The sequence below is a fragment of the Chiloscyllium plagiosum genome, unplaced genomic scaffold (genome assembly GCF_037043375.1).
Source record: "Chiloscyllium plagiosum isolate Xiang-an unplaced genomic scaffold, Cpla_swu_hap1 HiC_scaffold_38, whole genome shotgun sequence".
Taxonomy (NCBI): domain Eukaryota; kingdom Metazoa; phylum Chordata; class Chondrichthyes; order Orectolobiformes; family Hemiscylliidae; genus Chiloscyllium; species Chiloscyllium plagiosum.
In genome coordinates, this window is record NW_028270176.1 from 21,524,981 (window position 1) to 21,538,420 (window position 13,440).

General features: G+C 51.1%; 11 non-coding genes across 11 annotated transcripts; all 11 read left to right on the forward strand.

Moving 5' to 3' along the window:
* The first annotated feature begins 189 nt into the window (after positions 1–189).
* Positions 190–262, forward strand: trnat-ugu (transfer RNA threonine (anticodon UGU)). The gene has a single exon. It is a non-coding gene; the product is annotated as a tRNA-Thr (tRNA).
* Positions 263–1,507: 1,245 nt separating this feature from the next.
* On the forward strand, positions 1,508–1,580 carry trnat-ugu (transfer RNA threonine (anticodon UGU)). Its single transcript has one exon. It is a non-coding gene; the product is annotated as a tRNA-Thr (tRNA).
* A 1,245-nt stretch (positions 1,581–2,825) lies between these two features.
* On the forward strand, positions 2,826–2,898 carry trnat-ugu (transfer RNA threonine (anticodon UGU)). Its single transcript has one exon. It is a non-coding gene; the product is annotated as a tRNA-Thr (tRNA).
* Positions 2,899–4,143: 1,245 nt separating this feature from the next.
* On the forward strand, positions 4,144–4,216 carry trnat-ugu (transfer RNA threonine (anticodon UGU)). The gene has a single exon. It is a non-coding gene; the product is annotated as a tRNA-Thr (tRNA).
* Positions 4,217–5,462: 1,246 nt separating this feature from the next.
* Positions 5,463–5,535, forward strand: trnat-ugu (transfer RNA threonine (anticodon UGU)). The gene has a single exon. It is a non-coding gene; the product is annotated as a tRNA-Thr (tRNA).
* Positions 5,536–6,780: 1,245 nt separating this feature from the next.
* Positions 6,781–6,853, forward strand: trnat-ugu (transfer RNA threonine (anticodon UGU)). Its single transcript has one exon. It is a non-coding gene; the product is annotated as a tRNA-Thr (tRNA).
* A 1,245-nt stretch (positions 6,854–8,098) lies between these two features.
* trnat-ugu (transfer RNA threonine (anticodon UGU)) lies at positions 8,099–8,171 on the forward strand. Its single transcript has one exon. It is a non-coding gene; the product is annotated as a tRNA-Thr (tRNA).
* Positions 8,172–9,413: 1,242 nt separating this feature from the next.
* On the forward strand, positions 9,414–9,486 carry trnat-ugu (transfer RNA threonine (anticodon UGU)). Its single transcript has one exon. It is a non-coding gene; the product is annotated as a tRNA-Thr (tRNA).
* A 1,246-nt stretch (positions 9,487–10,732) lies between these two features.
* trnat-cgu (transfer RNA threonine (anticodon CGU)) lies at positions 10,733–10,805 on the forward strand. Its single transcript has one exon. It is a non-coding gene; the product is annotated as a tRNA-Thr (tRNA).
* A 1,246-nt stretch (positions 10,806–12,051) lies between these two features.
* On the forward strand, positions 12,052–12,124 carry trnat-cgu (transfer RNA threonine (anticodon CGU)). Its single transcript has one exon. It is a non-coding gene; the product is annotated as a tRNA-Thr (tRNA).
* Positions 12,125–13,356: 1,232 nt separating this feature from the next.
* Positions 13,357–13,429, forward strand: trnat-ugu (transfer RNA threonine (anticodon UGU)). Its single transcript has one exon. It is a non-coding gene; the product is annotated as a tRNA-Thr (tRNA).
* The last annotated feature ends 11 nt before the right edge of the window (positions 13,430–13,440 follow it).

The window sequence follows — 13,440 nt, forward strand, 5'->3', positions numbered from 1 at the left end:
GCCAATCCCGCAGACGCTACACATCTTTGGACTGAGAGCGGTAACCGGAGCAGCCGGAGCAAACCCACGCACACACGGGCAGAATGTTCAAACTGTGCAGACGGTGACGCGAGAGTCGATTGAAACCTGTGTCCCAAGTATTTGAGTCAGCCAGTGTTAACCAATCCAGCGCAATTCGCCGGACCACCCGGCTCCATAGCTCAGCGGTTAGAGCACTGGTCTTGTAAACCAGGGGTCGTGAGTTCAAATCTCACTGGGGCCTCTCAGCCATGTCTCCAGCGCCCACTCAGTTTCAACGCTTGGCATGAGACTGTAGGATGCTCCGTTCAAGCTCAACGCCAGCTTGTCATCTAACCGGCTTATTTGGAAGCTACGGCGTTCAGCCGCAATCACCAAATGAACGAGTCGCGCTCCTGAATAACCCTATTGGACTGATAGCTGCTGTTTTTGTCAAGAGCTTGGGAATTGATGTCTGAAACAACAGGGTCATTACCCTGAAGTGACAGACACCTGTCGACTCTCATTTCTCGTCTCAGACCTGTTGAGCTTTTCCTGCAACTTCTGTTTTTGTCACTTACAGCGTTCAGTTGAAATCCACAAACTTCTTTTTTCTGCAGGCAAAGAACGGGGCTGTGTGTGTTCACGGATTTAACTTTGAGATCGCTGACCTCAGTCACTCCAAGCGAGCGAATGACAATTCCCAGTTAGGTCTCCCGGTGATTGTCAGAAATCTCAGAGGCATAGGATCCCTCCAGTTTGGAAACAGGCCATTCCGCCCAACCAGTCGCTCAGTGGTTCGCACTGCTGCCTCACAGCGCTAGGAAGCCAGGCTCGATTCCAGCTTTAGGGAATCGAGTCTGTGTCGACTTTGCACATTCTCCCAGAGTCTGCGTGGGTTTGCTCCGGTTTGCTCTCACAGTCCAAAGACGTGCAGGCCGGCTGAATTGGCCATTCTAAATTGCTGAGCTGAAAATGTATTGCTGGAAAAGCGCAGCAGGTCAGGCAGCATCCAAGGAGCAGGAGAATCGACGTTTCGGGCATGAGTCCTTCTACAGGAAGTTCTAAATTGCCCCGAGTCATAGGTGCATTATCAGAGTGAAACGGGTCTGGGTGGGTTACTCTTCAGAGGATCGATGTGGACTTGTTGGGCTGAAGGTCCTGTTTCCACACTGTAGCCAATCTAATTTATTCTAATCTCGTCCACACCGACCCTGCAGAGAGCAATCGACCCAGACCCATTCCGCATCATTCCACATTTAATACTGACGAATCCACCGGGCCCGCACTATCACCGTACACAATGGGACAATGAAGCATGGCCAATCCCGCAGAAGCTACACATCTTTGGACTGAGAGCGGTAACCGGAGCAGCCGGAGCAAACCCACGCACACACGGGCAGAATGTTCAAACTGTGCAGACGGTGACGCGAGAGTCGATTGAAACCTGTGTCCCAAGTATTTGAGTCAGCCAGTGTTAACCAATCCAGCGCAATTCGCCGGACCACCCGGCTCCATAGCTCAGCGGTTAGAGCACTGGTCTTGTAAACCAGGGGTCGTGAGTTCAAATCTCAATGGGGCCTCTCAGCCATGTCTCCAGCGCCCACTCAGTTTCAACGCTTGGCATGAGACTGTAGGATGCTACGTTCAAGCTCAACGCCAGCTTGTCATCTAACCGGCTTATTTGGAAGCTACGGCGTTCAGCCGCAATCACCAAATGAACGAGTCGCGCTCCTGAATAACCCTATTGGACTGATAGCTGCTGTTTTTGTCAAGAGCTTGGGAATTGATGTCTGAAACAACAGGGTCATTACCCTGAAGTGACAGACACCTGTCGACTCTCATTTCTCGTCTCAGACCTGTTGAGCTTTTCCTGCAACTTCTGTTTTTGTCACTTACAGCGTTCAGTTGAAATCCACAAACTTCTTTTTTCTGCAGGCAAAGAACGGGGCTGTGTGTGTTCACGGATTTAACTTTGAGATCGCTGACCTCAGTCACTCCAAGCGAGCGAATGACAATTCCCAATTAGGTCTCCCGGTGATTGTCAGAAATCTCAGAGGCATAGGATCCCTCCAGTTTGGAAACAGGCCATTCCACCCAACCAGTCGCTCAGTGGTTCGCACTGGTGCCTCACAGCGCTAGGGAGCCAGGCTCGATTCCAGCTTTAGGGAATCGAGTCTGTGTCGACTTTGCACATTCTCCCAGAGTCTGCGTGGGTTTGCTCCGGTTTGCTCTCACAGTCCAAAGACGTGCAGGCCGGCTGAATTGGCCATTCTAAATTGCTGAGCTGAAAATGTATTGCTGGAAAAGCGCAGCAGGTCAGGCAGCATCCAAGGAGCAGGAGAATCGACGTTTCGGGCATGAGTCCTTCTACAGGAAGTTCTAAATTGCCCCGAGTCATAGGTGCATTATCAGAGTGAAACGGGTCTGGGTGGGTTACTCTTCAGAGGATCGATGTGGACTTGTTGGGCTGAAGGTCCTGTTTCCACACTGTAGCCAATCTAATTTATTCTAATCTCGTCCACACCGACCCTGCAGAGAGCAATCGACCCAGACCCATTCCGCATCATTCCACATTTAATACTGACGAATCCACCGGGCCCGCACTATCACCGTACACAATGGGACAATGAAGCATGGCCAATCCCGCAGAAGCTACACATCTTTGGACTGAGAGCGGTAACCGGAGCAGCCGGAGCAAACCCACGCACACACGGGCAGAATGTTCAAACTGTGCAGACGGTGACGCGAGAGTCGATTGAAACCTGTGTCCCAAGTATTTGAGTCAGCCAGTGTTAACCAATCCAGCGCAATTCGCCGGACCACCCGGCTCCATAGCTCAGCGGTTAGAGCACTGGTCTTGTAAACCAGGGGTCGTGAGTTCAAATCTCACTGGGGCCTCTCAGCCATGTCTCCAGCGCCCACTCAGTTTCAACGCTTGGCATGAGACTGTAGGATGCTACGTTCAAGCTCAACGCCAGCTTGTCATCTAACCGGCTTATTTGGAAGCTACGGCGTTCAGCCGCAATCACCAAATGAACGAGTCGCGCTCCTGAATAACCCTATTGGACTGATAGCTGCTGTTTTTGTCAAGAGCTTGGGAATTGATGTCTGAAACAACAGGGTCATTACCCTGAAGTGACAGACACCTGTCGACTCTCATTTCTCGTCTCAGACCTGTTGAGCTTTTCCTGCAACTTCTGTTTTTGTCACTTACAGCGTTCAGTTGAAATCCACAAACTTCTTTTTTCTGCAGGCAAAGAACGGGGCTGTGTGTGTTCACGGATTTAACTTTGAGATCGCTGACCTCAGTCACTCCAAGCGAGCGAATGACAATTCCCAGTTAGGTCTCCCGGTGATTGTCAGAAATCTCAGAGGCATAGGATCCCTCCAGTTTGGAAACAGGCCATTCCACCCAACCAGTCGCTCAGTGGTTCGCACTGGTGCCTCACAGCGCTAGGGAGCCAGGCTCGATTCCAGCTTTAGGGAATCGAGTCTGTGTCGACTTTGCACATTCTCCCAGAGTCTGCGTGGGTTTGCTCCGGTTTGCTCTCACAGTCCAAAGACGTGCAGGCCGGCTGAATTGGCCATTCTAAATTGCTGAGCTGAAAATGTATTGCTGGAAAAGCGCAGCAGGTCAGGCAGCATCCAAGGAGCAGGAGAATCGACGTTTCGGGCATGAGCCCTTCTACAGGAAGTTCTAAATTGCCCCTAGTCATAGGTGCATTATCAGAGTGAAACGGGTCTGGGTGGGTTACTCTTCAGAGGATCGATGTGGACTTGTTGGGCTGAAGGTCCTGTTTCCACACTGTAGCCAATCTAATTTATTCTAATCTCGTCCACACCGACCCTGCAGAGAGCAATCGACCCAGACCCATTCCGCATCATTCCACATTTAATACTGACGAATCCACCGGGCCCGCACTATCACCGTACACAATGGGACAATGAAGCATGGCCAATCCCGCAGAAGCTACACATCTTTGGACTGAGAGCGGTAACCGGAGCAGCCGGAGCAAACCCACGCACACACGGGCAGAATGTTCAAACTGTACAGACGGTGAGGCGAGAGTCGATTGAAACCTGTGTCCCAAGTATTTGAGTCAGCCAGTGTTAACCAATCCAGCGCAGTTCGCCGGACCACCCGGCTCCATAGCTCAGCGGTTAGAGCACTGGTCTTGTAAACCAGGGGTCGTGAGTTCAAATCTCACTGGGGCCTCTCAGCCATGTCTCCAGCGCCCACTCAGTTTCAACGCTTGGCATGAGACTGTAGGATGCTATGTTCAAGCTCAACGCCAGCTTGTCATCTAACCGGCTTATTTGGAAGCTACGGCGTTCAGCCGCAATCACCAAATGAACGAGTCGCGCTCCTGAATAACCCTATTGGACTGATAGCTGCTGTTTTTGTCAAGAGCTTGGGAATTGATGTCTGAAACAACAGGGTCATTACCCTGAAGTGACAGACACCTGTCGACTCTCATTTCTCGTCTCAGACCTGTTGAGCTTTTCCTGCAACTTCTGTTTTTGTCACTTACAGCGTTCAGTTGAAATCCACAAACTTCTTTTTTCTGCAGGCAAAGAACGGGGCTGTGTGTGTTCACGGATTTAACTTTGAGATCGCTGACCTCAGTCACTCCAAGCGAGCGAATGACAATTCCCAGTTAGGTCTCCCGGTGATTGTCAGAAATCTCAGAGGCATAGGATCCCTCCAGTTTGGAAACAGGCCATTCCGCCCAACCAGTCGCTCAGTGGTTCGCACTGGTGCCTCACAGCGCTAGGGAGCCAGGCTCGATTCCAGCTTTAGGGAATCGAGTCTGTGTCGACTTTGCACATTCTCCCAGAGTCTGCGTGGGTTTGCTCCGGTTTGCTCTCACAGTCCAAAGACGTGCAGGCCGGCTGAATTGGCCATTCTAAATTGCTGAGCTGAAAATGTATTGCTGGAAAAGCGCAGCAGGTCAGGCAGCATCCAAGGAGCAGGAGAATCGACGTTTCGGGCATGAGCCCTTCTACAGGAAGTTCTAAATTGCCCCTAGTCATAGGTGCATTATTCAGAGTGAAACGGGTCTGGGTGGGTTACTCTTCAGAGGATCGATGTGGACTTGTTGGGCTGAAGGTCCTGTTTCCACACTGTAGCCAATCTAATTTATTCTAATCTCGTCCACACCGACCCTGCAGAGAGCAATCGACCCAGACCCATTCCGCATCATTCCACATTTAATACTGACGAATCCACCGGGCCCGCACTATCACCGTACACAATGGGACAATGAAGCATGGCCAATCCCGCAGAAGCTACACATCTTTGGACTGAGAGCGGTAACCGGAGCAGCCGGAGCAAACCCACGCACACACGGGCAGAATGTTCAAACTGTGCAGACGGTGACGCGAGAGTCGATTGAAACCTGTGTCCCAAGTATTTGAGTCAGCCAGTGTTAACCAATCCAGCGCAGTTCGCCGGACCACCCGGCTCCATAGCTCAGCGGTTAGAGCACTGGTCTTGTAAACCAGGGGTCGTGAGTTCAAATCTCACTGGGGCCTCTCAGCCATGTCTCCAGCGCCCACTCAGTTTCAACGCTTGGCATGAGACTGTAGGATGCTATGTTCAAGCTCAACGCCAGCTTGTCATCTAACCGGCTTATTTGGAAGCTACGGCGTTCAGCCGCAATCACCAAATGAACGAGTCGCGCTCCTGAATAACCCTATTGGACTGATAGCTGCTGTTTTTGTCAAGAGCTTGGGAATTGATGTCTGAAACAACAGGGTCATTACCCTGAAGTGACAGACACCTGTCGACTCTCATTTCTCGTCTCAGACCTGTTGAGCTTTTCCTGCAACTTCTGTTTTTGTCACTTTCAGCGTTCAGTTGAAATCCACAAACTTCTTTTTTCTGCAGGCAAAGAACGGGGCTGTGTGTGTTCACGGATTTAACTTTGAGATCGCTGACCTCAGTCACTCCAAGCGAGCGAATGACAATTCCCAGTTAGGTCTCCCGGTGATTGTCAGAAATCTCAGAGGCATAGGATCCCTCCAGTTTGGAAACAGGCCATTCCACCCAACCAGTCGCTCAGTGGTTCGCACTGGTGCCTCACAGCGCTAGGGAGCCAGGCTCGATTCCAGCTTTAGGGAATCGAGTCTGTGTCGACTTTGCACATTCTCCCAGAGTCTGCGTGGGTTTGCTCCGGTTTGCTCTCACAGTCCAAAGACGTGCAGGCCGGCTGAATTGGCCATTCTAAATTGCTGAGCTGAAAATGTATTGCTGGAAAAGCGCAGCAGGTCAGGCAGCATCCAAGGAGCAGGAGAATCGACGTTTCGGGCATGAGTCCTTCTACAGGAAGTTCTAAATTGCCCCGAGTCATAGGTGCATTATCAGAGTGAAACGGGTCTGGGTGGGTTACTCTTCAGAGGATCGATGTGGACTTGTTGGGCTGAAGGTCCTGTTTCCACACTGTAGCCAATCTAATTTATTCTAATCTCGTCCACACCGACCCTGCAGAGAGCAATCGACCCAGACCCATTCCGCATCATTCCACATTTAATACTGACGAATCCACCGGGCCCGCACTATCACCGTACACAATGGGACAATGAAGCATGGCCAATCCCGCAGAAGCTACACATCTTTGTACTGAGAGCGGTAACCGGAGCAGCCGGAGCAAACCCACGCACACACGGGCAGAATGTTCAAACTGTGCAGACGGTGACGCGAGAGTCGATTGAAACCTGTGTCCCAAGTATTTGAGTCAGCCAGTGTTAACCAGTCCAGCGCAGTGCGCCGGACCACCCGGCTCCATAGCTCAGCGGTTAGAGCACTGGTCTTGTAAACCAGGGGTCGTGAGTTCAAATCTCACTGGGGCCTCTCAGCCATGTCTCCAGCGCCCACTCAGTTTCAACGCTTGGCATGAGACTGTAGGATGCTACGTTCAAGCTCAACGCCAGCTTGTCATCTAACCGGCTTATTTGGAAGCTACGGCGTTCAGCCGCAATCACCAACTAAACGAGTCGCGCTCCTGAATAACCCTATTGGACTGATAGCTGCTGTTTTTGTCAAGAGCTTGGGAATTGATGTCTGAAACAACAGGGTCATTACCCTGAAGTGACAGACACCTGTCGACTCTCATTTCTCGTCTCAGACCTGTTGAGCTTTTCCTGCAACTTCTGTTTTTGTCACTTACAGCGTTCAGTTGAAATCCACAAACTTCTTTTTTCTGCAGGCAAAGAACGGGGCTGTGTGTGTTCACGGATTTAACTTTGAGATCGCTGACCTCAGTCACTCCAAGCGAGCGAATGACAATTCCCAGTTAGGTCTCCCGGTGATTGTCAGAAATCTCAGAGGCATAGGATCCCTCCAGTTTGGAAACAGGCCATTCCGCCCAACCAGTCGCTCAGTGGTTCGCACTGGTGCCTCACAGCGCTAGGGAGCCAGGCTCGATTCCAGCTTTAGGGAATCGAGTCTGTGTCGACTTTGCACATTCTCCCAGAGTCTGCGTGGGTTTGCTCCGGTTTGCTCTCACAGTCCAAAGACGTGCAGGCCGGCTGAATTGGCCATTCTAAATTGCTGAGCTGAAAATGTATTGCTGGAAAAGCGCAGCAGGTCAGGCAGCATCCAAGGAGCAGGAGAATCGACGTTTGGGGCATGAGTCCTTCTACAGGAAGTTCTAAATTGCCCCTAGTCATAGGTGCATTATCAGAGTGAAACGGGTCTGGGTGGGTTACTCTTCAGAGGATCGATGTGGACTTGTTGGGCTGAAGGTCCTGTTTCCACACTGTAGCCAATCTAATTTATTCTAATCTCGTCCACACCGACCCTGCAGAGAGCAATCGACCCAGACCCATTCCGCATCATTCCACATTTAATGCTGACGAATCCACCGGGCCCGCACTATCACCGTACACAATGGGACAAAGAAGCATGGCCAATCCCGCAGAAGCTATACATCTTTGTACTGAGAGCGGTAACCGGAGCAGCCGGAGCAAACCCACGCACACACGGGCAGAATGTTCAAACTGTGCAGACGGTGACGCGAGAGTCGATTGAAACCTGTGTCCCAAGGATTTGAGTCAGCCAGTGTTAACCAATCCAGCGCAGTTCGCCGGACCACCCGGCTCCATAGCTCAGCGGTTAGAGCACTGGTCTTGTAAACCAGGGGTCGTGAGTTCAAATCTCACTGGGGCCTCTCAGCCATGTCTCCAGCGCCCATTCAGTTTCAACGCTTTGCATGAGTCTGTAGGATGCTATGTTCAAGCTCAACGCCAGCTTGTCATCTAACCGGCTTATTTGGAAGCTACGGCGTTCAGCCGCAATCACCAAATGAACGAGTCGCGCTCCTGAATAACCCTATTGGACTGATAGCTGCTGTTTTTGTCAAGAGCTTGGGAATTGATGTCTGAAACAACAGGGTCATTACCCTGAAGTGACAGACACCTGTCGACTCTCATTTCTCGTCTCAGACCTGTTGAGCTTTTCCTGCAACTTCTGTTTTTGTCACTTACAGCGTTCAGTTGAAATCCACAAACTTCTTTTTTCTGCAGGCAAAGAACGGGGCTGTGTGTGTTCACGGATTTAACTTTGAGATCGCTGACCTCAGTCACTCCAAGCGAGCGAATGACAATTCCCAATTAGGTCTCCCGGTGATTGTCAGAAATCTCAGAGGCATAGGATCCCTCCAGTTTGGAAACAGGCCATTCCGCCCAACCAGTCGCTCAGTGGTTCGCACTGCTTCCTCACAGCGCTAGGGAGCCAGGCTCGATTCCAGCTTTAGGGAATCGAGTCTGTGTCGACTTTGCACATTCTCCCAGAGTCTGCGTGGGTTTGCTCCGGTTTGCTCTCACAGTCCAAAGACGTGCAGGCCGGGTGAATTGGCCATTCTAAATTGCTGAGCTGAAAATGTATTGCTGGAAAAGCGCAGCAGGTCAGGCAGCATCCAAGGAGCAGGAGAATCGACGTTTCGGGCATGAGCCCTTCTACAGGAAGTTCTAAATTGCCCCTAGTCATAGGTGCATTATTCAGAGTGAAACGGGTCTGGGTGGGTTAGTCTTCAGAGGATCGATGTGGACTTGTTGGGCTGAAGGTCCTGTTTCCACACTGTAGCCAATCTAATTTATTCTATTCTAAAACCGACCCTGCAGAGAGCAATCGACCCAGACCCATTCCGCATCATTCCACATTTAATGCTGACGAATCCACCGGGCCCGCACTATCACCGTACACAATGGGACAATGAAGCATGGCCAATCCCGCAGAAGCTACACATCTTTGGACTGAGAGCGGTAACCGGAGCAGCCGGAGCAAACCCACGCACACACGGGCAGAATGTTCAAACTGTGCAGACGGTGACACGAGAGTCGATTGAAACCTGTGTCCCAAGTATTTGAGTCAGCCAGTGTTAACCAATCCAGCGCAGTTCGCCGGACCACCCGGCTCCATAGCTCAGCGGTTAGAGCACTGGTCTTGTAAACCAGGGGTCGTGAGTTCAAATCTCACTGGGGCCTCTCAGCCATGTCTCCTGCGCCCACTCAGTTTCAACGCTTGGCATGAGACTGTAGGATGCTATGTTCAAGCTCAACGCCAGCTTGTCATCTAACCGGCTTATTTGGAAGCTACGGCGTTCAGCCGCAATCACCAAATGAACGAGTCGCGCTCCTGAATAACCCTATTGGACTGATAGCTGCTGTTTTTGTCAAGAGCTTGGGAATTGATGTCTGAAACAACAGGGTCATTACCCTGAAGTGACAGACACCTGTCGACTCTCATTTCTCGTCTCAGACCTGTTGAGCTTTTCCTGCAACTTCTGTTTTTGTCACTTACAGCGTTCAGTTGAAATCCACAAACTTCTTTTTTCTGCAGGCAAAGAACGGGGCTGTGTTTGTTCACGGATTTAACTTTGAGATCGCTGACCTCAGTCACTCCAAGCGAGCGAATGACAATTCCCAATTAGGTCTCCCGGTGATTGTCAGAAATCTCAGAGGCATAGGATCCCTCCAGTTTGGAAACAGGCCATTCCGCCCAACCAGTCGCTCAGTGGTTCGCACTGCTGCCTCACAGCGCTAGGGAGCCAGGCTCGATTCCAGCTTTAGGGAATCGAGTCTGTGTCGACTTTGCACATTCTCCCAGAGTCTGCGTGGGTTTGCTCCGGTTTGCTCTCACAGTCCAAAGACGTGCAGGCCGGCTGAATTGGCCGTTCTAAATTGCTGAGCTGAAAATGTATTGCTGGAAAAGCGCAGCAGGTCAGGCAGCATCCAAGGAGCAGGAGAATCGACGTTTCGGGCATGAGCCCTTCTACAGGAAGTTCTAAATTGCCCCTAGTCATAGGTGCATTATTCAGAGTGAAACGGGTCTGGGTGAGTTACTCTTCAGAGGATCGATGTGGACTTGTTGGGCTGAAGGTCCTGTTTCCACACTGTAGCCAATCTAATTTATTCTAATCTCGTCCACACCGACCCTGCAGAGAGCAATCGACCCAGACCCATTCCGCATCATTCCACATTTAATGCTGACGAATCCACCGGGCCCGCACTATCACCGTACACAATGGGACAATGAAGCATGGCCAATCCCGCAGAAGCTACACATCTTTGGACTGAGAGCGGTAACCGGAGCAGCCGGAGCAAACCCACGCACACACGGGCAGAATGTTCAAACTGTACAGACGGTGAGGCGAGAGTCGATTGAAACCTGTGTCCCAAGTATTTGAGTCAGCCAGTGTTAACCAATCCAGCGCAGTTCGCCGGACCACCCGGCTCCATAGCTCAGCGGTTAGAGCGCTGGTCTCGTAAACCAGAAGTCGTGAGTTCAAATCTCACTGGGGCCTCTCAGCCATGTTTCCAGCGCCCACTCAGTTTCAACGCTTGGCATGAGACTGAAGAATGCTATGTTCAAGCTCAACGCCAGCTTGTCATCTAACCGGCTTATTTGGAAGCTACGGCGTTCAGCCGCAATCACCAAATGAACGAGTCGCGCTCCTGAATAACCCTATTGGACTGATAGCTGCTGTTTTTGTCAAGAGCTTGGGAATTGATGTCTGAAACAACAGGGTCATTACCCTGAAGTGACAGACACCTGTCGACTCTCATTTCTCGTCTCAGACCTGTTGAGCTTTTCCTGCAACTTCTGTTTTTGTCACTTACAGCGTTCAGTTGAAATCCACAAACTTCTTTTTTCTGCAGGCAAAGAACGGGGCTGTGTTTGTTCACGGATTTAACTTTGAGATCGCTGACCTCAGTCACTCCAAGCGAGCGAATGACAATTCCCAATTAGGTCTCCCGGTGATTGTCAGAAATCTCAGAGGCATAGGATCCCTCCAGTTTGGAAACAGGCCATTCCGCCCAACCAGTCGCTCAGTGGTTCGCACTGCTGCCTCACAGCGCTAGGGAGCCAGGCTCGATTCCAGCTTTAGGGAATCGAGTCTGTGTCGACTTTGCACATTCTCCCAGAGTCTGCGTGGGTTTGCTCCGGTTTGCTCTCACAGTCCAAAGACGTGCAGGCCGGCTGAATTGGCCGTTCTAAATTGCTGAGCTGAAAATGTATTGCTGGAAAAGCGCAGCAGGTCAGGCAGCATCCAAGGAGCAGGAGAATCGACGTTTCGGGCATGAGCCCTTCTACAGGAAGTTCTAAATTGCCCCTAGTCATAGGTGCATTATTCAGAGTGAAACGGGTCTGGGTGAGTTACTCTTCAGAGGATCGATGTGGACTTGTTGGGCTGAAGGTCCTGTTTCCACACTGTAGCCAATCTAATTTATTCTAATCTCGTCCACACCGACCCTGCAGAGAGCAATCGACCCAGACCCATTCCGCATCATTCCACATTTAATGCTGACGAATCCACCGGGCCCGCACTATCACCGTACACAATGGGACAATGAAGCATGGCCAATCCCGCAGAAGCTACACATCTTTGGACTGAGAGCGGTAACCGGAGCAGCCGGAGCAAACCCACGCACACACGGGCAGAATGTTCAAACTGTACAGACGGTGAGGCGAGAGTCGATTGAAACCTGTGTCCCAAGTATTTGAGTCAGCCAGTGTTAACCAATCCAGCGCAGTTCGCCGGACCACCCGGCTCCATAGCTCAGCGGTTAGAGCGCTGGTCTCGTAAACCAGAAGTCGTGAGTTCAAATCTCACTGGGGCCTCTCAGCCATGTTTCCAGCGCCCACTCAGTTTCAACGCTTGGCATGAGACTGAAGAATGCTATGTTCAAGCTCAACGCCAGCTTGTCATCTAACCGGCTTATTTGGAAGCTACGGCGTTCAGCCGCAATCACCAAATGAACGAGTCGCGCTCCTGAATAACCCTATTGGACTGATAGCTGCTGTTTTTGTCAAGAGCTTGGGAATTGATGTCTGAAACAACAGGGTCATTACCCTGAAGTGACAGACACCTGTCGACTCTCATTTCTCGTCTCAGACCTGTTGAGCTTTTCCTGCAACTTCTGTTTTTGTCACTTACAGCGTTCAGTTGAAATCCACAAACTTCTTTTTTCTGCAGGCAAAGAACGGGGCTGTGTGTGTTCACGGATTTAACTTTGAGATCGCTGACCTCAGTCACTCCAAGCGAGCGAATGACAATTCCCAATTAGGTCTCCCGGTGATTGTCAGAAATCTCAGAGGCATAGGATCCCTCCAGTTTGGAAACAGGCCATTCCGCCCAACCAGTCGCTCAGTGGTTCGCACTGCTTCCTCACAGCGCTAGGGAGCCAGGCTCGATTCCAGCTTTAGGGAATCGAGTCTGTGTCGACTTTGCACATTCTCCCAGAGTCTGCGTGGGTTTGCTCCGGTTTGCTCTCACAGTCCAAAGACGTGCAGGCCGGGTGAATTGGCCATTCTAAATTGCTGAGCTGAAAATGTATTGCTGGAAAAGCGCAGCAGGTCAGGCAGCATCCAAGGAGCAGGAGAATCGACGTTTCGGGCATGAGCCCTTCTACAGGAAGTTCTAAATTGCCCCTAGTCATAGGTGCATTATTCAGAGTGAAACGGGTCTGGGTGGGTTAGTCTTCAGAGGATCGATGTGGACTTGTTGGGCTGAAGGTCCTGTTTCCACACTGTAGCCAATCTAATTTATTCTATTCTAAAACCGACCCTGCAGAGAGCAATCGACCCAGACCCATTCCGCATCATTCCACATTTAATGCTGACGAATCCACCGGGCCCGCACTATCACCGTACACAATGGGACAATGAAGCATGGCCAATCCCGCAGAAGCTACACATCTTTGGACTGAGAGCGGTAACCGGAGCAGCCGGAGCAAACCCACGCACACACGGGCAGAATGTTCAAACTGTGCAGACGGTGACACGAGAGTCGATTGAAACCTGTGTCCCAAGTATTTGAGTCAGCCAGTGTTAACCAATCCAGCGCAGTTCGCGGCTCCATAGCTCAGCGGTTAGAGCACTGGTCTTGTAAACCAGGGGTCGTGAGTTCAAATCTCACTGGGGCCTCTCAGCCATGT